The sequence below is a fragment of the Monodelphis domestica genome, chromosome 3 (genome assembly GCF_027887165.1).
Source record: "Monodelphis domestica isolate mMonDom1 chromosome 3, mMonDom1.pri, whole genome shotgun sequence".
Taxonomy (NCBI): domain Eukaryota; kingdom Metazoa; phylum Chordata; class Mammalia; order Didelphimorphia; family Didelphidae; genus Monodelphis; species Monodelphis domestica.
The window spans coordinates 259,921,886-259,944,982 of NC_077229.1; the positions used below are offsets into that span (position 1 = coordinate 259,921,886).

Genomic DNA, 23,097 nt, shown 5'->3' on the forward strand with positions numbered 1-23,097 from the left:
TACAGAAAATTAAGAGGTTTTTGCACAAATGAATATGCTAATTAGATTTAATTAAAATAATTAACTTGGGGGAATCTTTGAAGCAAATATTTTAGATAAGGATTTTAGCTCCAAGATACATAATAAATGGATTTCACCTTCTAAGAGCTATTCTCTAGTCAATAAAAGGCTATGAATAGGCAGTTAGTTAAGAAATCCAATCATAGCTATAGTCAAATTTTTAAAAGTACTTTAAACTGCTAAAAATGAGAGGAACACAAATTAAAACAACTCTAGGGTTCCAACCCATACCCACCAGACTGGCAAGTTGAAAGGTGTCCTCATATGGTCTACAACTCCACATCAACTTCCTTCCTTTGCCTGTACCTGCCTAGGGAAAACAGGACCTTTCACAACCTACTTGAGCAGCCATTCTATCCTGCTCCAGGCACCCTCTCTTTTATCCTCCTACAACTCCACAGCATTTGCCTTGCACCTTCCCTTCCCTTCCCCCTTCACTCTCCAGTTTAGCACAGTTGCCTGACTCCCTAAACACAAATCATTATGGGAAATGATGACCTACTAGTAATTATTCCACCACTTTAAACACTCTCCTATCTCAGTGATTTTGATCCACAGATGTCACTATGCAGACCTTGTTTTCTGTCCTCTACTGAACACCCATTTATTCTCATTTCCCTCCCAGAAACTTCCTATTATAAATTACCCAGCCCTTTAACTGTGGTTTATCTCAAGCGAGTTTGTTTCAAAGCTAGTTAGACAAACTAAATTTCACCTTAGATCTTTCTCTTTCTTGCTCTCTACATTTTATACACACTAATACCTGTGATGACATCTTTACTGGCTACATTCTGCAGCATTGGTCGCACTTTCACTCATTCTCTTTCACTCACTGTTGTGGTGGAGTTATAATTCTCCTTGCTCCTCAATGCCACTTTCAGTTTCTTCCTCTACCACTATCACTCAGTAACCTTGTCTCCTTTAAGGTTCACTCAATCCATACTTTAAAAAAGCAATAATGATACTGGTAGTTGTCTACTAAGCTACAGTACACTTCTCTTCATTCTTACTAAGTTCAATATCTGGCTCATAGTCTTTTTTCCCCTCCCCAACTCCTGCCCACAGATGAGAAGACAAACATATATTCTGATACTCCAGAAGATACTCTAAACTTATTCATTTCTCACAACCCACTTCTTGATCTTACCTTATCGACACATACACAAATGTTCCTATGCAGGATCTTGCTATGGCCCATAAACGTTCCATTTCCACATTCATGAATTCTGAGAAATTCCTTTATTTAAACATAATCTCTTATTTTTATACTTCTGCCTTAAAATTCTAAACCCTATCCTTCATTTTCCTCAAAACCTCCAATACCTCAGGTCCTTTACTCCCTGGTCCTTTTTCATGCCATCACCTTTTTCATTGGACATTCTCTTTTTTGATACAGCTAGATAGCATAATGTTTAACATGTTGGGCCTGGAGTCAGTTAGAACTGAGTTTAAATATTGCTTCAGACACCTACTACTTATGTGGCCCTGGACAAGTCACTTAATCTCACTAGCTTTGTAGGTCACTTAACCTTTTCCTCTCTGTTTTCTCAACTGTAACCTGGAAATAATATCATCATCCATTTCCCAGAGTTGTTATGAGGATCAAATGAGATAATATTTGTAATGTTCTTATCATAGTGCCCAGCATTGGAAGATACTATATAAATGCATAGTCCCTTCTACTTCCTCATCTTGATCCAATGAACCAATTCAATTCTACATGGTTTTCTTTTCTTGAGTACCTTAACTCTTGACTGGCCCTTTATGTTACTGGTGATCCTGTCCCAACAAGTCTCTGCCTGGAATCATTCTCAATATCCACTACCTTCACTTCTACTTACATGATGCTGAATAATGAGGGAAAAATTATGAAATTGTACCAATCCATTACAAATTTTATGTTACCTGACCTGAACTGGACTCTTATGCAAGCCAATCTTTTAATGCCTAGTTGATTTATTATCTCACTCACCAAAGCTGATTTTCTAAACTTTTCCATCCGTCCTCAAGTCTCCCATGGTTTTCCTTACTCCCACCTTCTCAGCTAAAAACTATGCTTTATATTTCACTGAAAAAAACTGAGACACTTGTTGTGAGTTCCCCCTCTTAGCCCTTCCTCATTTCACATCACTTGGGTGCCTTCTAATACAAACTACTTCTTCACTCCTCTCTTATATGAAGAAGTGGCTCTTCTTGCCAAGACACACTCCTCTAAATATGCAAGTGATCCCATTCTATCCCGTCTTCTCTAGTAAATTGCCTTATCTATAATGCCCATTCTTTCATAATAAACTCCAATAGCTTCCTATTACCTCCAGAATCAAATATAAAATCCTCTATTTGGCTTTTAAAGCCCTCCATTACATGGCTCCCTCCTACCTTTTCAAACCTCTGAGACTTTACTCTCCTCTACTTCTTCTAATGTATCCTGAGATCCAATGATACTGGACCCTTTGTTCTACAAAACACTCTTATTTCCTAATTCGTCATTTTTTACTAGCTACCCCCCATACTAAATTCTCTTCTTCCCTCTCATTTTTTTCCTTCTGAACTTTCTTATATCTCAAAGTTTCATTTTCTGCAAGAAACTTTCCAAATTAATGCTTTCTCTTAAGAGTTTATTTCTTATTTATTTATATCTTGTTTGTATGTAGTTATCTGCATGATGTCTCCCTCATTACATTAAGAGCTAACATTTATATAGTGTCTACTATGTGCCAGGCACTGTATTAAGTACTTTAAAAATATTCTCTCATTTAATCTCACAACAACTCTGGGAAATGGGTGCTATTATTATTTCCATTTTACAGTTGAGAATATTGTGGTGGATTGAGGTTAAGTGACTTCCTCGAGGTCACACAACTAGTAAGTATCTGAGGTTAGACTTGAATTGAGGTCTTCTATACAACAGGTCCAGCAGTCTGACTGTGCTCAATTATACTATAAAAGCTGATTTTTTACCTTTTTTTGTATCTTCAGCGCTTGGCCAACTCTGTCACTTGACATAAAAAAAAGGAAATAAAAAATATTAAGAGGAGCTAGCGGAAAACAAACACATTGATGTGTCATTGGTAAAGCTATGAATTCTGCAAGGCATTTTGGAAAAGCTACAAGACTATTAATATCTTTTGACCTAGTAAAACCACTACTAGGTCTATACTCCAAAGAGATCAAAGAAAGAGAAAAAGGTCCTGCATTTTTAATATTTGAGGCAACTCTTTTTGTGGTAGCAAAAATCTGGAAACTATTAGTATTCCTGTTTGGGTACCCAGCAATGGAATGGGCTGCCAGGTGATACAGTGAATAGAATAAAGGGCCTAAAGATAGAAAGACTCTTTTCCTGAGTTCAAATCTGATCACAGATGCTCACTAGCTGTGTGATCCCAAGCAAATCCCTTAACTTGTTTTCCTCAGGGTTCTCATTTGAAGATGGGCTAGAGAAGGAAATAGATAAACCATTCTAGTATCTTTGCCAAATGGGGTCATGAAGAGTTAGACATGACTAAAGCGAACATCTGTGGATGAGAAATAGCTTATGGTAATTTGTGGTATATGAATGTAATGAAATATTATTATTGTTAACTTGACATAAAAAGGGAAATGACAAATGTTAGAGGAGCTAGAGGGAAACAAACACATTGATGTTATTGCTAAAGTTGTGAATCTTGTTATTTCAGAGGATTGAGACAGAATGGATTCAAATAGGATTAGGAGAAAAACTTAATGCTATAATAACATTGTAAAAATAAACAATTTTGAAAGACGTAAGAACTATGATCAATGCAATACTCAATCATGACGAGAAAACCAATGCTACCTTCTGACAGAAAGATGATGAATTACACACACAGAAAGGGACATTTTTTTTGAACACTGCTAATATGCATATTTATGCATAAGATAAAATTTAGTTTAAAAATAAAATATAGTAATGTGATTTGCAGTCATTCATCTTGCTCCTCATAATACAGTTTAATTTTGTTATAATTTTCCCTGAAAGCATGAAAAGATACCCTTACCTTCTGTCTTGGAATCAATACTGTGTATTGGTTCCAAGGCAAAAGAGTGGTAAGGGCTAGGCGTGGTTCTCAGTCCACTGAGCCACCTAGCTGCCTCCCTGTTTTATGTCTTATTTTAAAAGGCATAAGAGGCAGCACTATATTATGTATGACTAGCGAGCTAGCTTTTGAGTCAAGACATGCGAGTCCAAGCCCTATCTCTGAAACAAAATCTTTTGATGTTCTTAGGCAATTATTTAAGATTCTAAGGTGCAGAAAAGGTACTGATCAGCATTGTTAGAAAGAGTTCCTTATATCAATATACCTAACCCTATTCCTAGGTACAAATATGTAATAAACTTCAGGTTATTTCTTTTCATATTGAATAGATGGTACAGAAAACTTTATTATAAAGCCAAAGAATACAGGGAATAAAAAAGGCTAACAAAAAATATTTATTATTTATGAAGATGGTTGCTTTTTACTTCACTTGGTGATTCTATAAGTTCTTATAGACTTAGTTACCACCTCTATGCTGATGATTCTCAAATTTATCTATCCTGCTGCAAACTCTCTACTGACCTCCAATCTTGCATCTCCAGATGCTTTTCAAACATCTCAAACTGGATGTTCAGTAAATACATTAAATTCAACATGTTCAAAACACAACTCATTATTTCCCCCTTAGTCCCCTCTCTCTCATCTTACCTTCCCCTCTTACCCTAGAGGGCAGCACTATCTTTCCTATACCTCAGGCTCTCAACCTAGGAATCATCCTGGACTCCTCTCTCTCTTTCACCATCCATATCCAGTCTATTGCCAAGGTCTTTTTACTTCACCTATGCAACATCTCTCAAATATGCTTCTTTCTCCCTTCTGATACTGCAACCACTCTAGTTCAGGCCTTCATCACCCCATACCTTGACTACTGAAATAGCCTACTTGGTGAGTCTGCCTGCCTTCAGTCTCTCCCTACTCCAATTTATCTTCCATTTAGCTATTAAGGTTATTTTTCAAAAGCTCAAAATAACTGTCATCCTTGTACTCAGATTCTGGTAACTCTCTATTGCCTTCAGGAACTAATACAAAATGCTCTGTTTGACATTTAAAGCTCTTCCTAACCTAGCCCTATATTACTTCTTACACCTCAACTCCCTATCACATACTCTTTGATTCATCTTGCAGTTTTCCCTGGCTATTGTCCATATCTGGAACACTTCCCATCATTCATTCCACCTAGAGTTCCCTAATTTTCTTTTAAGTCCAAACTAAAATCTCCTCTTTTACTAGAAGTCTTTCCCAACCTTTTTTTTAAAACCCTTACCTTCTGTTTTAGTATCAATTCTAAGGCAGAACATGACATGGGTTAAATAATTGGGGTTAAGAGGCTTGCCCAAAGTCCTTACAGCTGGTAAGTATCTGAGGCCATATTTGAATCCAGGTCCTTTTTGCTCCAGGTCTGGTATTCTAGCCACTATGATACCTAGCTGCCCCTCCAACTCCGTATTTCTAGTGCCTTCTTTTTTGCTAATTATTTCCTATTGATTCTACATAGTTTGTTTGTACATATTTGCTTTTTTTCTCTCCCATTACCTGGTTAGCTCCATGAAGACAGGAACTGTCTCTTTAATATCCTCAGTGCTTAGCATAGTGTTCTGGGTACATGTTTAATAGATGTTTATTGATTGATTAATACAATTTATCTTGCAGGATCCTCACCAAATGTACTGCTTTTTCTTATGCATATTTTTTCTTCTGTAAAAATCATATTAATTCTTCAGTTAGAATAATTTCCCTTAAAACTTAAGAGATAGACTTCCGGGTAAACATGGCTGCAATATAGATGCGACTCACTTCCCCTCCCTGGCACCAAACGAAATAGACTACCTCAAAAGAGCATAAAAATCACCTTTGGAAGAACAGAGGGACTCTCCAGTACCCCACAGAAATGAAGGTACAGGGGGTTTGAACATTTCCACACTATCAGGAGGAAAACCTCACACAAAAACATGAACTGAGCCACCCCCCCCCCAAACCAGAGTAAGCTATCAGAGCCCTCACTGGGACAGCAAGTGAGTGAGGAGCGTCTCTGTCTGGGGGGGGCACACCAGGGTCCTTGGGATCTAAAGACTGCAAGGAAACGACCTTTCAGGGTGGTTTCACAGGAGAATCCTGCGCTGATCACAGGGGACTGTGGAGCTGAACTCAGGGGCGGTTGCGCTGAGCACCTGGGCGGAGCTGAACACTTGGGGGGGGGGGCTCGCTGAATACCTGGGTGGTTGGCCTGAACACAGGGGCCCGCGCACTAAGAAACCTTGGAGGCTGGGAAGAACTAGTCTGAAGCAACCTAAATTCACAGAAAATCCGCCCATATCACCCAGACCCCAGACCAAAAAGGAGAGGGAATAAAACCACCAAAGGGATGGCTCACGTGGCCCAAAATCAAGCCTCCAAGAAGAAAGGGGGGATAAAAGTGACTATTGAAAACTTTTATGGCGGGAGTACCAAAGGAAAAGAAGAGAATAAGGATGAAATCCAAACAAAATCAGAACATGCCTCCCAAAATGGAAACTATCCACAAGCTCTGGAAGATCTCAAACTGGAGCTTACTCAAAAGATGGAAACCTTTTGGGGAAAAAATGGGAGCAAGAGATCAGCAGTCTGATAGACAATACATCACAATTTGAGAAGGAGCTGAAAGCATCTAATAGAAGGGCAGACAAAGCTGAAAAGCAAAACCAGTCCCTAAAGACCAGAATTAAGCAAATGGAAGACAGCGAGATTACAAAACAGCAAGAATCAATAAAGCAAAGACAAAAAATTAATGAATTAGAAGAAAACATAAAATAACTCACTGAAAAGGTCACAGACTTGGAAAACAGAGGAAGAAGAGACAACCTCAGAATTAGTGGTCTTCCTGAAAAACCAGAGATGAACAAAAACCTCAATGCTATTCTACAGGAGATTATAGAAGAAAATTGCCCACATGTTCTGGAGCAAGAGGGCAAAATAGAAATAGAAAGGGTTCATAGAACATCTTCTATACTAAATCCCCAAAAGACAACCCCCAGGAATGTAATCGCCAAATTCAAGAGCTTCCAAGAAAAGGAGAAAATCCTACAAGAAGCCAAGAAGAGGAGCTTCAGATACAGAGGGGATCCCATAAGGATCACACAGGACTTAGCGGCCAACACACTAAGAGACCGCAAAGCATGGAACACGATATTTAGAAAGGCAAGAGAGCTGGGTCTCCAACCAAGAATCAACTACCCAGCAAAACTGACTATATACTTCCAGGGGAAAAAATGGGCATTCAACAAAATAGAAGATTTCCAAGCATTTGCTAAGAAAAGACCAGAACTTAGTGGAAAATTTGATATCCAATCACAGAAAGCAAGAGAAACATGAAAAGGTAAATATGAAAGAAAGGGAAAAGGAGATGAATCTTATCTTTTTCTTTAAGTCAAACTCTCTTCTATAAGGACTACATTTATATCAAATTATATATATTAATATGTGGGGAAAATGTATTGGGTAACTCTGAAAAATCGTATGCATCATTAGAGTAGTTAGAAGAATCATGCATAGGGAAAGATTGGGGCATCAAGAATATTTGGTGAAAAGGGGGGCAAAGAAAGAAAAAGGGAGGGGGGAATCGTCGATAATACTAAAATTTACTTCAAGAAATAGGGGAGGGGGAATAAATAGAATAATCTTTCCCATACAAAGATACACATGGGAAGGGGAGGGGAAGAACTCTCATATGAGAAGGAGAGGAAGAGAGCATGAAGTGGAATTACTTAAACCTTACTCTCAGTGAAATCAACTCAGAGAGGGAAGAACATCTAGATCCAGTGGGATCCTGAATTCTATCTTATCCAACAGGGTAAGAAAGAAAGGAAAATCAAGGAGGGGGAGGAGGGAGAGAGTATAAAAAGGGAGGGAAGGAGAGGGGGAGGGGAAGAAAGCATAAAAAGGGAGGGGCTAAAAAGGGAAGTATATCAAGGGAGGGGACTAGGGGGACTGACCTAAAGTAAATCACTGGTTCAAAAGGATATAGCTAAAGAAGAAAGGTCAGAACTAGGGGAAGATATCAAAATGCCAGGGAATCCACAAGTGACAATCATAACTTTGAACATGAATGGGATGAACTCACCCATAAAACATAGACAAATAGCAGATTGGATTAGAACCCAAAACCCTACCATTTGTTGTCTTCAAGAAACACATATGAGGAGGGTTGATACTCACAAGGTTAGAATTAAAGGATGGAGTAAGACCTTTTGGGCCTCAACTGATAGAAAGAAGGCAGGAGTTGCAATCATGATATCTGACAAAGCCAAAGCAAAAATAGACCTGATCAAAAGGGATAGGGAAGGTAAATATATTCTGTTAAAAGGGAGTATAGACAATGAGGAAATATCACTAATCAACATGTATGCACCAAATGGTATAGCATCCAAATTTCTAATGGAGAAACTAGGAGAATTGAAGGAGGAAATAGACAGTAAAACCATATTGGTGGGAGACTTGAACCAATCACTATCAAATTTAGATAAATCAAACCAAAAACCAATAAACAAGAAAGAGGTAAAAAGAGGTAAATGAAATCTTAGAAAAATTAGTTAATAGACATATGGAGAAAAATAAATAGGGACAAAAAGGAATACACATTCTTCTCAACACCACATGGCACATTCACAAAGATTGATCATACACTAGGGTCACAGAAACATGGCACTCAAATGCAGAAAAGCAGAAATAATAACTGCAATCTTTTCAGATCATAAAGCAATAAAAATATTGATCAGTAAGGGTACATGAGAGCCAAATCAAAAATTAATTGGAAATTAAATAATATGATACTCCAAAATTGGTTAGAGAAGAAATCATAGAAACAATTAATAATTTCATTGAGGAAAATGACAATGGTGAGACATCCTTTCAAACCTTATGGGATACAGCCAAAGCAGTAATCAGAGGAAAATTCATATCCATGAGTGCATATATTAACAAATTAGGGAGGGCAGAGATCAATGAATTGGAAATGCAAATCAAAAAACTTGAGAACAAACAAATTAAAACCCCCCAGAAGAAAACCAAACTAGAGATCCTAAAAATTAAGGGAGAAATTAATAAAATCGAAAGTGATAGAACTATTGAGCTAATATACAAGACTAGAAGCTAGCACTTTGAAAAAACAGACAAAATAGACAAAGTACTGGTCAATCTAATTTTAAAAAGGAAAGAAGAAAGGCAAATTAACAGTATCAAGGATGAAAAGGGGGACTTCACCTCCAATGAAGAGGAAATTAAGGCAATCATTAAAAACTACTTTGCCCAACTATATGGCAATAAATATACCATCCTAGGTGATATGGATAAACGTTTACAAAAATATAAATTGCCTAGACTAACAGAAGAAAGAAATAGATTTCTTAAATAATCCCATATCAGAAAAAGAAATCAAACAGACCATCAAAGAACTTCCTAAGAAAAAATCCCCAGAGCCTGATGGATTCACCAGTGAATTCTATCAAACATTCAAAGAACAACTAACCCCAATACTATACAAACTATTTGACATAATAAGCGAAGAGGGAGTTCTACCAAATTCCTTTTATGACACAATCATGGTACTAATTCCAAAACCAGGTAGATCAAAAACAGAGAGAGAAAATTATAGACCAATCTCCCTAATGAATATAGATGCAAAAATCTTAAATAGGATACTAGCAAAAGATCAGAAGGATCATTCACCATGATCAAGTAGGATTTATACCAGGGATGCAGGGCTGGTTCAATATTAGGAAAACCATCCACATAATTGACCACATCAACAAGCAAACCAACAAAAATCACATGATTATTTCAATAGATGCAGAAAAAGCCTTTGATACAATATAACACCCATTCCTATTAAAAACACTAGAAAGCATAGGAATAGAAGGGCCTTTCGTAAAAATAATAAACAGTATATATCTAAAACCATCAACTAATATCATCTGCAATGGGGATAAACTAGATACATTTCCATTAAGATCAGGAGTGAAACAAGGATGCCCATTATCACCTCTATTATTTGACATTGTACTAGAAACACTAGCAGTAGCAATTAGAGAAGAAAAAGAAATTGAAGGTGTTAAAATAGGCAAGGAGGAAACCAAGTTATCACTCTTTGTGGATGACATGATGGTCTACTTAAAGAATCCTAGAGACTCAACCAAAAAGCTAATCGAAATAATCAACAACTTTAGCAAAGTTGAAGGATACAAAATAAACCCACATAAGTCATCAGCATTTCTATATATTTCCAACACAGCTCAGCAGCAAGAACTAGAAAGAGAAATCCCATTCAAAATTTCTTTAGACAAAATAAAATACTTAGGAATCTATCTTCCGAGACAAACACAGGAACTTTATGAACACAACTACAAAACACTCTCCACACAACTAAAACTAGACTTGAACAATTGGAAAAACATTAACTGCTCATGGGTAGGACGAGCCAATAGAATAAAAATGAACATCCTACCCAAACTCATCTATCTATTTAGTGCCATACCCATTGAACTTCCAAAATTTTTTTTTACTGATCTAGAAAAAACCATAACAAAGTTCATTTGGAAGAACAAAAGATCAAGGATATCCAGGGAAATAATAAAAAAAATACAAAGGAAGTGGGCCTTGCAGTCCCAGATCTCAAAGTATATTATAAAGCAGCGATTATCAAAACAATTTGGTACTGGCTAAGAGACAGAAAGGAGGATCAGTGGAATAGACTCGGGGTAAGTGACCTCAGCAAGACAGTATATGACAAACCCAAAGATCCCAGCTTTGGGGACAAAAATCCACTATTTCATAAAAACTTATTTATTCATATTGTGATCATTTATTGATCTTTTGGCTAAGATCAAGTGAAGTATATTCATATTGTGACATATGTTACTATCTATTTCATAGAGATACTCTGATTTCATCTGATATAGACAAAATTTTCTGGCATCCTAGGAGAAAGTCATGTGATGGGGATACCTGAACTGAACTGGTTGAGAAGACATGGATGTTGCAAGATACTTTACCCAATAAATTATGCATCCTGTTTATCTCAAATTTAGTAGGATAAAACATTGCTAGGTTGCCTTGAAATATGTGATTAAGAAGTAGTTACATTTTGGATATTCTTTTTTGAATGAATAACTCTCTTAATAAAATTTGAAAATGCAATCCACAGTATAAGTATTGTCTCTTTTCACTTGAATAACCCAAATGACATTGGCCATATGAGTACCACTGAACAAAAGGTTAGTAAAGCCTGAGCAACAGATTGAAAAACAAAAATAACACATAAATGGCTATTTGAAAATACTCTCAGGTGTACCTAAACTAAGATTTTCTATATAGAAAGTTAAAGACAAATAAACAAAAATGAAAACTTTAATTGCTTTCCAATAGGGGAAAATAAAAACTCCTCTACTTGGCACTTGATACTCTAAATTTCCAGTCCTTTTTTCACATTATTTCCCATACCACAATTAAATTGCCAGTCAAAATGTACTCTTGGCTGTTTTTTGAGTGTATCCAATATTTTTCTGCCTTTGTGCTTTAGTATAGGCTATCCCTCATGCCTGGCATGAATTTCCTCCACATCTCTACTTTTAAGGCAACTTGAATACTATTTCCTCTGTGAAATTCTCATTCATTCTCAACTCCCCTGTTTCTATATTCCCTTCCACATATTATTTTCCTTTTTAGTCATGTCAGCCAATCTGAAAGTTATGAGATGGTAACTCAGAGTTGCTTTAATTTTGCATTTCTCTAATCAATTGTGATTTAAAACATTTTAAATATGACTATGTAAAAGTTTTGACCTCTTTGTCCAAAGACTGCCTGTTCGTGTTTGACTAGTAGCTTGCATTCTTTTATAGAAGGATCTTCAGTTATTTTATGCATGTTACAGTTAAGTGGACTATGATTTCACTTTCCAGTACTGCCTCTTTGATTTTTATTGTTATATTAAAATGTTATTGATTTTTGAGATTATATTTTGCTAATCCCCAGGACATTCCAAGTAAACTATCATGTTATAAGTAAATAGGGATAGTTTTAATTCCATTTTTAGCTCTCTTTCCACCTTTAATTTCTTTTACTTGTCTTATTGCTATTGCTGGAATTTCCAGAACTATATCAAATGATAGTGGAAAGAATGGGAATCCTTTCTCTACCCCTGTTATTTATTACAAAAGCTTCTAATATGTATTTATGCTTCTTGCTTTCAGTTTTAGAAAAATTTATTTAACAATATTAAAAAAGTCCCCTCATGTCTATACTTTATAGAGTTTTGTTTCTGAAGTATAAATGAGTGTCCTACTTTGTCAAAGGATTTTTCTTTTTCTTGAAAGAATGATGTGGTTTTAGGTATTTTTATTTTTAATAAATTATGTTGACTTTCACCCCTAATGTTAAAACATCCTTGCATGCCAGGTATAAAGTTAACTCAGTCATACTGAATGATTTCTTGGATAAATCACTGTGGTCTGTTTGACAAAACTTCACTTAGTCACTTAAAATTTCTAAATCATTATTCATTAATGATATAGAGCTATAGTTCTCTGTTTTATCCTTCCTTGGTTTAGGTATTAGGAGTATAGTTGCCACATAAAGGGAACATGGTAGGGTATTTTTCTTATTCAACTTTTTGAGAATAATTTGTATACTATTTGTTCTTCAAAAGTTTGATACAGTTCTCCTATGAATTCATCAGGACTTGAGTTAATTTCCTTTGGTAGTTCCTTTATTTTTCTGATACTGAATTGCTAAAGATCTTTATTTGGTTTTCTGTTTTGATGTTTTTATTTTTTTATTTTTATTTATTACCCTTATCTCTGGTATTCTCAGTTTAGTTACCACATAAATGTGTATATGCTTGCCAAGTTGTGATTTTATCTTGTTTATTTGCTATTTTTAATCGTATTGGATGTCTTGTTAATTTTATTAGCCTTTATTATTTCTATTTTTTTTTGTTTCCAGTTTATCTGTTTTTTGGCTAGTTAAACAATAAAAAAAAATTTTATTAGTAAAAATCTGCCTTCTTTCCCTTCTACCTCAACCTCTCCCCACCAATTAAGGATGAAATACAAAAACCTTTGTTATAAACCTGTATAGTTAAACAAAACAAAATTTCACAATGATCATGTCCAAAAAAAAAAAGTCTCATTCTGTCCCCCAAGTCCATTACCTTTCAATTAGGAGGAAAGTAGCATGTTTTATCATTAGAATTCTAAAATTGTCATTGGTATTTACACCAACCAGAGTTCCAAATTTTTTCAAAGCTGTTTGTCTTCACCATATTGTTGTCACTGTGTAAGTTGTTCTTTTCACTCTACTCTGTATTGATTCATACAAATCTTTACAGGTTTCTCTGAAATCATAAGCTTAATTATTTCTTATAGCAAAAAAGTTTTCTGCCACTTATAACTTATTTAGCCATTTCCCAATTTATCAGTATCCTCTAAGACTCCCATTTTTTGTCACTTCAAAAACAGCTGTAAACATTTTAAAATATCCTTAGAGTTTGTTTTGCTTAGGACTAATCCCTCCCTTATTGCTCCTTCCTCTAAATCTCCCTTATCTTCTTTCTTTCCTATTTCTCTGTTGAGTGAAATACCAAATGGTGTATTCTTCACTCCTTTGATTAGTTCAAATGAAAGTGAGGTTCAAGTATCAGCTGCTCCCCTGTAACCATCCCCTCCTTACCCATATAAACAACTACTTGTCCAACCTAATTATGTAATAAAATTTCCCTAATCTTTTTTTCCCCTCCAGCTCAGTGTGTATTTCCTTTTCCCTATATTTCCAGTCTTATTTTAAAAACAAGATAAAGCAGAATCATTCCTAGGCCTTCTAATTAAATTTCCATTTATCTATGATGATAGGGGTCAGAAAGGATCTCGGCTTTTATTATAAGGACTCACTGCTGGGAAAACTGGAAGACAATATGGCAGAAACTAGGTATTGACTAATATTTCATACCCTATCCCAAGATAAGGTCGAAATGGGTATATTATTTAGCTATAAAGAAATACCATAAGTAGATTAGGGGAACAAAGAATAGTTTACCTGGCAGATCCATGGAGGAGAGGGAGAGGGAGAGGGAGAGGGGAGAGACAGAGACAGAGACACAGAGAGAGAGAGAGAGAGAGAGAGAGAGAGAGAGAGAGAGAGAGAGAGAGAGAGAGAGAGAGAGAGCGAGAGCGAGAGCGAGAGAGAGAGAGAGAGAGAGAGAGAGAGCGAGCATTGAGATATAACATAAATGATGTTGATTATATTAAATTAAAAAGCTTTTTTAAAAATAAAACCAATATAACTAAGATTAGAAGAGAAACAACAAACTGGAAAAAACCTTTATAGTACATTTCTCTGATAAATGTCTAATTTCTCAAATTTATAGAGAACAAAGTCAAATTTAAAAGAATACAAATCATTCCTCAATTGGCAAATGATCAAAGGATATGAACAAGCAATTTTCAGTTGATGAAATCAAAGCTATCAATAAGTATATGAAAAAATGTTCTAAATCAATTCTAATTAGAGAAATTCAAATTAAAACAACTCTGCGGTACCATCTCACCTATTAGATTGGCCAGTAAGATAATAAAGTGATGAATGCTGGAAGAGATGTTGCAAAATTGGGATACTAATGCATTGTCGGTAGAATTGTGAACTAATTCAACCATTCTGGAAAGCAATTTGGAACTATGCCCAAAGGGCTATATAAATGTGGATACTCTTTGATCCTGTAATACTACTACTGGGTCTGTACACCAAATAGATGATAAAAAAAAAAAGGGGGGGGGGGAGAAGGGGAGAGAAGGATATGCTTGTACAAAAATATTTATAGCAGCTCTTTTTTGGTGGCAAAGAACTAGAAACAGAGGGGATGGACATCCCTCAGTTGGGGAATGGTTGAACAAATTGTGGTATATATTGGTGATGTAATACTATTGTGCTATAGGAAACAATGAGCAGAAAGAATGATCTCAGAAAAAGCTGCAAAGATCTATGTGAACTGATACAAAGCAAAATAAGCAGAACCAGGAGAATATTGTAATACTGTAATATAACAACAGTAATACTATATGATGATCAACTGTGAAAGAATAGCTTTTGTCAGCAATACAATGATCCAGGATAATTCTGAAGAACTTCGGTCAAAGAATGTTATCCATCTCTAGAGAAAAAACTGTTGGGGGTCAGATGCAGATCAAAGCATACTATTTTTCAGAGAATTTATGGTTTTATTTTGGGATTTTGGTTTTATATGAGTATTCTCTTACAACAATGACCAGTAAGTTTTGCACAATAATTTATGTATAACCCAGATCAAATTGTTTACCATCTCTGAGAGGAGAAGGAAGAAGACAATTTGGGTCATATGACTTCGTAAAATGTATGTTGAAAATTATTATTTCATGTAATTGGAAAAATAAAATATCTTTGAATAAAAATAATAAACTTTAAAAAATTATTTTATAAGAACCCTTACATTATGGCTTAGAATCAATACTAAGTATATATTTCAAGGCAGAAGTGTGGTAAGGGCTGGGAAACTGAGATTAAGTGATTTGCACTGGTCTACACAGATAGCTTTTTATGGTGGGATTATTTTTTTGTATGCCCTATTTTCTAACCTATTTATACTAACTTTGAACTTGACTGCAGGGGGTCTGTGTATATCTGATGGGAAAGTCTAGGTTGATCCTATTTCAGTGTAGTTTTGAGTGTTATATTATTCCAAGGTCTCAAAGACAGCTCATTTGGAGACTTGCAAGCTTTCCATGCTCCCAAAGAACAGGGTAAAGTCTGATTTCTGTTCTCCTGATATCTGAATTCTGAAAGTTCTTAACCTGGGTTTGGGTCTGAACAATAGTAGACTCCTGTAAAAATCAGCTACTATCAGTCTCTTGGGAAGCTCTTCTGGTTCTGCTGAACTGCAGGCTCTCTTTTGGTCTGGGATTTGTGCCCTGGTTCTTCTGTAGGCTTCAGAATGGGGTAGAAACTAGAAGTGGGATCATGCTTTGGCTCCTGAAATCTGCACTATACTGTTACTGCTTGCTTCTAAATATGCTCTTCTTTCAGCACTCAGGTTTTCCAGATGCCTGGTCTATCTACTGTGCCAATTCATTATTACTCTTGGGGTTTCCTATGATCAAAAATCCTTGCAACTATCATAAAATCTCCTTTGTTTCTATATCTTCCCTCTCTTCCAGAAGTCAGATGCCCCAGGAGCTCCAATTCTCCGTCTCCTGAGTCAAAATAGATGTTTTTTCCAAGAACCAAATACCTGTAGATTATAATCATTAAGATCCCATATCTATTTATAAAATATCCCTCTTCTATAGGAGTATTAGTCAGTGGGATTCCCCTCCTATCCCTGAAGTCAGATTTTTCCTATTCCTTCCCCCTCACCCCCCGTTTCAATTCCCCCTTTTGCCTCTTCATCCATTCTTTTGTAGATCTCCTTCCCAAAAGTCTATAGGAGCTACTTAATTATCTCTCTCTTCCTCCCCTCTCTCCTTTTATGTGATCTCCCATTCTGCCATTTGTCCCACAAAAATACCGACTCACTAATAGATGGGATGTTGTAAGGCTTAGTCATATTGTTTCAAGTCTATTTTTCCCTCATTGGTTACTATAATCTGTTTATCTTACTCAGTATATTAGTTGTCTGGAGTGCCTGAAAAGCAAATAATTTGTTCAAGTCTAGTTTTCTTTATAAGAATACTCTGAACACTACTTTTTATTGAACATTATCTTTTCCATGAATAGTTGGGCTCAGATTTACAAGATATGTTATCTTAGAAAAGCATTGAGTTCCTTTGTTCTTTAGAACACATTCCACTTCTTCCAGTGGTTTCTGGTGGGTTTAGAATAGTTCTGTATTATTTGAATTTTCTTTACAAGTTAAAGGGTTTTTTCTCTAATTACTTGCAGAATTTGCTGTTTTGTCAGTGAAATGGTTAAATTTAACTGTGTTATTGGAATTTATAGCATACTGTTTGTTTTCTATAACCATTTTAGAAAAATGAATGAACTATCTAAACTTTTCAACCCAGTGATACCAGTAGTAGGCATATATTGCAAAAAAGTTAACAACAATGGGGAGGGTACATCTAGAAATTTATTTATAACATTAGTTTTTGAAGTGACAAACTACCAAAAGTAAAGGGGCTGCCAATTGATCAGGGAATGGCTTAACAAATAATGGTATAGGAATATTACTGATTAGTACTTTAGTATAGGAACATAATCATTATTAAGAAAATGACTTTAAAAATGAAGAATCCTAGGAAACTAAAAACTGTATGAATTAATGCAGATCAAACTAATCATGGTTATAGCAGGGGTTGTCAAATTACTGGTCATGGATCAAAAATAGCCACATTACTTTTTATATGGTCTGAGCTAAGAATGGTTTCTACATCTGAAAATAAACTGTATTTTAAAAAATAAAAACCACTCATATTTCATGGAGTACAAATAAGTAAAAAAGTTGGTAGATTTGGCACTTGGGTCATAGTCACCCATCCCTTGCTCTAAAGGAATGTCTCTAAAGCATCACTTTCTCCTCTCTAAAGAGATGTGGTCTCACACCTATCAAGATTGGCTAACAGGATAGAAAAATTAAATGATAATAAGGGAGGGATGTGGGAAAAGTGGGACACCAATGCACTGTAGACAGAGTTGTAAACCTGATCCAATAATTCTGGAGAATAATTTGGAACTATGCCCAAAGGACTTTAAAACTGTATACTCTTTGATCCAGCAATATCACTATTAGGTCTATATCACGAGAAGATAAGAAGAGAGGGGGAGAGAGGAAGGGGGGAGGCAGGGAGGGAGGGAAGGAGGGAGGGAGGGAGAGAGGAGAGAGAGAGAGAGAGAGAGAGAGAGAGAGAGAGAGAGAGAGAGAGAGAGAGAGAGAGAGAGAGAGAGAGAGAGAGAGAGAGAGAGAGAGAGAGAAGAACATAATTGTATGAACATATTTTAGTAGCATTTTTGATGGTAGCAAAGAAATGGAAATTGAGGGGGATTGTCCATCAATTGGGGAATGGCTAAACAAGTTGTGGTATATGCTGTATTAGAATGCTATTGTGCTATAAGAAATGAAGAGCAGGATAATTTCAGAAAAACCTGGTAAAATTTATATGAAGTGAACAGAACCAATGGAACATTGTATATGGTAATAGCAATATTATATGATGATCAATTGTAAATCACTTAACTATTCTCAGCAATACAATGATCCAAGATAATTCTTAAGATTTTATGATGAAAAATGCTATCCACCTCCAGAGAAAGAACTGATAAAGAGTCTGAATGTTGATGGACGCATTCTATTTTTCACTTTATTTTCTTCGTGGGTTTTAAAATATATCTCCTTCCACAAATGACCAATATGGAGAAATGCTTTGCATAATATCACATGTATAACTTATATCAATCAGTTTGTTTACTAATCTGTTAGGATTCGGAGGGAAAGGGAGAGAAGAATTTGAAACTCAAAATTTTGGAAAACTAATGTTAAAAATTGGTTTTTGCATATAATTGGGAAAAATAAAATACTAAAGAATTAAAATAAAGAGATGTGGTGACCTATTCATGGAAAAGGATGTATAGGTTGTTAAATATGGCCAATGTATTCAACTGTTTTGTGGAATTATACTTCTTTAATAAAAAGGAAAATTCTTTGGTGGGATATATATATATGACAGAGCTTTTTTTTTCCTAAAAAGGAGTCATCAATTTTAAAGAAAGCAAATGTTACATCTAAAATATTTTTTCAAGATTTCAAAGAAATATTTCTGCTCCCAACATATAATTACAATCACATTTAAGAATCAACAATTTTCCCATTTCTTTTGGTTCATTTTTTGGGATTTAAATGTTTAACTAGTCATATCAACAACATCATAATTCCAGACATTTAACTATAATTTAAAAAAAAGTTGGAAAAGACCTTTGAGACCAACTAGCTAATTCTTTTATCTTATGGTTTCTTATTTACATTTTAAAGGTAAGGGTATGAATGACTTTTAAAGATAGATCAAAAAAGTCTGTGGACTTAACTGTCTTTAAAAAATATTCTAATGGTTTGATGGGGATATGACTGGGGATGTAGACTCTAAATGATCACTCTAGTGCAAACATTAATAATATGGAAATAGGTCTTGATCAATGACATGTAAAATTGAGTGGAATTGCTTGTTGGCTATTGGAAAGGGGTGGGAGGAGGGGAGGGAAAGAACATGAATCATGTAACCATGGAAAAATATTCTAAATTAATTAAATAAACTTAATTTTAAAAAAGATTCTAACTCCATTAGAGTTTTTGAAGAATTATTTAACTCAATTCTCAATCCAAAATATCATACATGTAAAACTGATGACAAATACCCAAATGTAATATCTCATCATAGGGATCTGGATGGGAAGGAGAAATCAATGCAGGAGACAAATAAACCAGGAGTCTTTATAAGCTGAGATCAATGGAGGGCACCTCAGATACTGTAGGTCTAGAAATTCAAGGATAAAAATAAATAGAAATTCAAGTGAATAACAGTCTAGACAGAAAAGCAGGGCTTGTGGCAGCAGCAAAGACAGAAAAATAAGTAGGTAATGCTGATACAATCAAAGCAAACCAAATATTTATTAAGTATATGCTATGTATGTGGTTCTAGGTGCTAGTGATAAAAAGGCAAATTGAAAAATAGTCTTCAACTTACTGGGAAGATATAACTTGGAAATAGTGTAAGTATATATAAATTAATGAGGGACAGAACAATGACAATAGGAATCAGCAAAGGCTTCCCACAGGAGGTGGAAAATATAAGCCTTGAAGGAAGTTAGAGTATTCTAAGAGGGAGAGGTGAGGAGGGAGTGCATTTCAGTAACAAGAGAATGGAATACTGAATTTTAGGAAGCAAATAGGTCAGTTTGGATAGATCTCATTCTGTGAAAGGGAGTAATAGGATATAAATATAAAAAAGGTAAAATGTAGCTTGAATGCAAATGATCTTAAATGTTATGCTTAGATGTATTAATTTCTCCTAAAATTTAATAGGAGGCAGGAAAATTTCTGGACCAGAACAGAGACACTGTCACACTTTACTTTAGGAAGATTATTTTGAGAGTTTTTGCTGGAAGGGAAAACAATGCAAAAAATTAAGACTGAAGATTAAAGTAAGATCCAGGTTGATTGAAAGAACAAGTGCTTTAAGAGATAGGAGATGGAACCAAGGGTACAAAGGTAGATAGCTTGGTTTTGCAATGGATAAGAACCATTGGGGCAAAGAAGGAAAGATGATGTTGAGTTTTGAAATGTGCAAAAGAGAAGAATAATCTCCTGAAAAGTAGCCCTTTGATGAGGGAGGGGTCAGAGGACAAGTGATATAGAGAAAAGAACATTTAGAAGAGATATGTTAGGGAGAATAACAGAGAAGCAATTAGGGAAAGATAAAAGATTTATCATGTAGCAATAGAGTTCAGTTGAAATCAGAGAATATATTTGTAGTGAAATCTAATCTATATAGTTCTATGATTTCCACCTGCTGTTATACAGAAAAATTCAATTAAGTGTGGAGAAGATAGACCATGGTTGTCACTCATGATTGGAGTTTGGCAAAGGATGAGTGACCAAAAAAAGACAAAAGATCCAAGAGGCAATATTATAGTTAGCTCAACTATAATGAATCTAAATTGAAAAGAGAAGAAAGTAAGGCCTGTATAGGGAGTGACAAATAAGGAAGGAGTAGAGTCACTAGAGATCATAGTGAGGAGTAAGAAAAGTTCCAGAAGAAGAGAAGGAATACAGACATAAGACCATTCATTCCCCAAGAGAAAAATCAGGCAAATATGTCATAAGAGGCCGAGTGAAGCAAGTTAAGCTATCAAAAACACCTCTAGTAAATGGTGCCCTACACTACAGGATATTTTCTCTCTGCTTTATCTCAAACCTAACTCTGTCTAAAAGAAAATTTATTATCTTTCATCACAAACATACTCCACTTTTGAATGTCCCTATTACTGTTGAAGGCATATCCATAGTTGCATTTATTCATTTATAACTTTAGTGTCATCCTTGACTCCTTTCACTTACTCTACATAGCCAATCAAGTGTTAAATCTTATAATTTCTCTCTCTACAGCATCTTTCACATTTGTCACTTCATGTCTATTTACACAGCCATCATCCTAATTCAGTTCATTATTTCTAACTTCTATTACAAAAGTCTTCTAATTAGTTTCTCTGTCTGAAGTCTTTCCACACTTCTATCCACTCTCCAAAGAACTGCCAAACTAATTTTCTTAAGGGTCTGACCATGTCATGCCACCTACTACTCAAACTCTAATAGCTTTTTTTATCTCTAGGGTCAAATGTAAATTCCTGTTTGGCTGCAATCAACAAGCATGTATAATCAAATTGAGAAAACAATAATGACATATAAATATATGAAGAATAAGTTGGTTATAATAATAAATTCAAATACAAAGTTGTTAAATCCAAATAATTTGAAGAGGATTCTTATTGAGTAAAGAAGAGAGGTTTCATGTAGGAGATAAGGCCTTAAGTTGCACATTTGAATAGAGGGATTCCATGAGGTAAAGTTAAAAAGCCAATGCAAAAACAAAGCAATGGGTGATATGGAATGTGCCATGTAAAGAGAGAATGCCTATTTGGCTAGATATGAGTACAGGAGTGAAAATAATGTACAACGAGGTTGGAAAGACAAGTTGATTAAGGCTGTGAAAGGATTCTAAAATTTAACATATGAATTTATTTTCATGTTATAGACAAAAAGTTACAGGAGTTTACTGTGTAAGAGCATAACACGGTTGGATCTGGGCTTAAACAATAACATTTTGGCAAGTGTCTGAAGGATGGATTTGAATGGTGTGAGACTTGAAGCAAGAAGACCAATAAGGGTGCTGCTGTGATTTTCTAGGCTAGTGTGATGGTGGGATAAATGTGTTCTTGCTAAATAAAATTTCCTTACTATAAGTTACCCTCTATGTAAGAATGAGGTATAAAAATACAACTAGTAATGAAATTAGAAACTTTTTTTGCATAATCATTTGGAAACCTTCACACTTTTATTCTTATTTCAACAAATCATTAGGGTAATCAGACAACACAAAAAAATGAGAAATAAAACCAATTACCTAAAAAGCAGAGTCACAGTTGGAAATTATCAGTTGGTTGTAACCAGACTTTAATTCCTTAGTTTTCTTAGCACTGGTCAAATATCTAAAAAGGAAAAGTAAAATACTCTAAGTACAAGAATATGTAAGAACAAAATAAAACAAAAAAATTTTAATGATAGCATTTTTTCTTTTAAAGATGTTTCATTAGAAATATAACATTGAAAATCACTACAATTAATCTTGCCTAGTAGCTATTTATACTTGTTAATACTTTAATTTAAAAAGTATATTTAATCACTTTTTCTAAGTTTCCATCAGTACTTTTTTGCCTTTTTATTCTCACTTATTATACTTCATTTGTCTAGTTCTATTCTTTTTTCATTTCATAAAGGTCTTTCCAGATTTCTACCTTGTACCTTCCTGTATTAATTGCATTAAAGAATTCAATTACATTTTATTCCTTTCCTTATTGTTGTACATTTAGGATGCTTCCAGTTTTCTGCAATCACATAAAAAAATAATAGCTAACATTTATATAGAGCTTGCTAAATGCTAGGCACTGTGCTGAGTTTTATAATAATTATCTCATTTGATCTTCACAACTACCTTGTGAAGGAGGTGCTATTATTAACCCTATTTTACAGCTAAGGAAACTGAGGCAAACAGCAGTTAAATGACCTGTCTAGTACCACATAGCTAGTAGGTGTCTGAGGTTGGATTTAACCTCAGGTCTTCATGACTCCAGGCCTGGTACTCTATACCACTTAGCTGACCCCTAATCATATCTCCTACCACACACTAATTATCTCCCTTTATTCAAAGTTTACTATGGTTTC

General features: G+C 35.1%; 1 protein-coding gene across 12 annotated transcripts in view; it reads right to left on the bottom strand.

The window, feature by feature from the left end:
• Window positions 1-23,097, bottom strand: part of ANKRD12 (ankyrin repeat domain 12) — a 217,647-nt gene that overhangs the window by 150,595 nt on the left and 43,955 nt on the right. For 7 of the 12 annotated variants that reach the window (XR_008917670.1, XM_056823667.1, XM_056823664.1 and 4 more), the window contains exon 2: window positions 22,280-22,364. The exons of 1 other annotated variant lie outside the window; for it this stretch is intronic. The gene's annotated coding sequence lies outside the window, so the exon portion shown is untranslated. Of the gene's footprint in view, window positions 1-3,021; window positions 3,059-5,651; window positions 5,814-22,279; window positions 22,365-23,097 lie in introns of all 12 variants that reach the window. 4 more of the 12 variants (XM_056823665.1, XM_056823660.1, XM_056823659.1 and 1 more) reach the window with 2 other exon arrangements.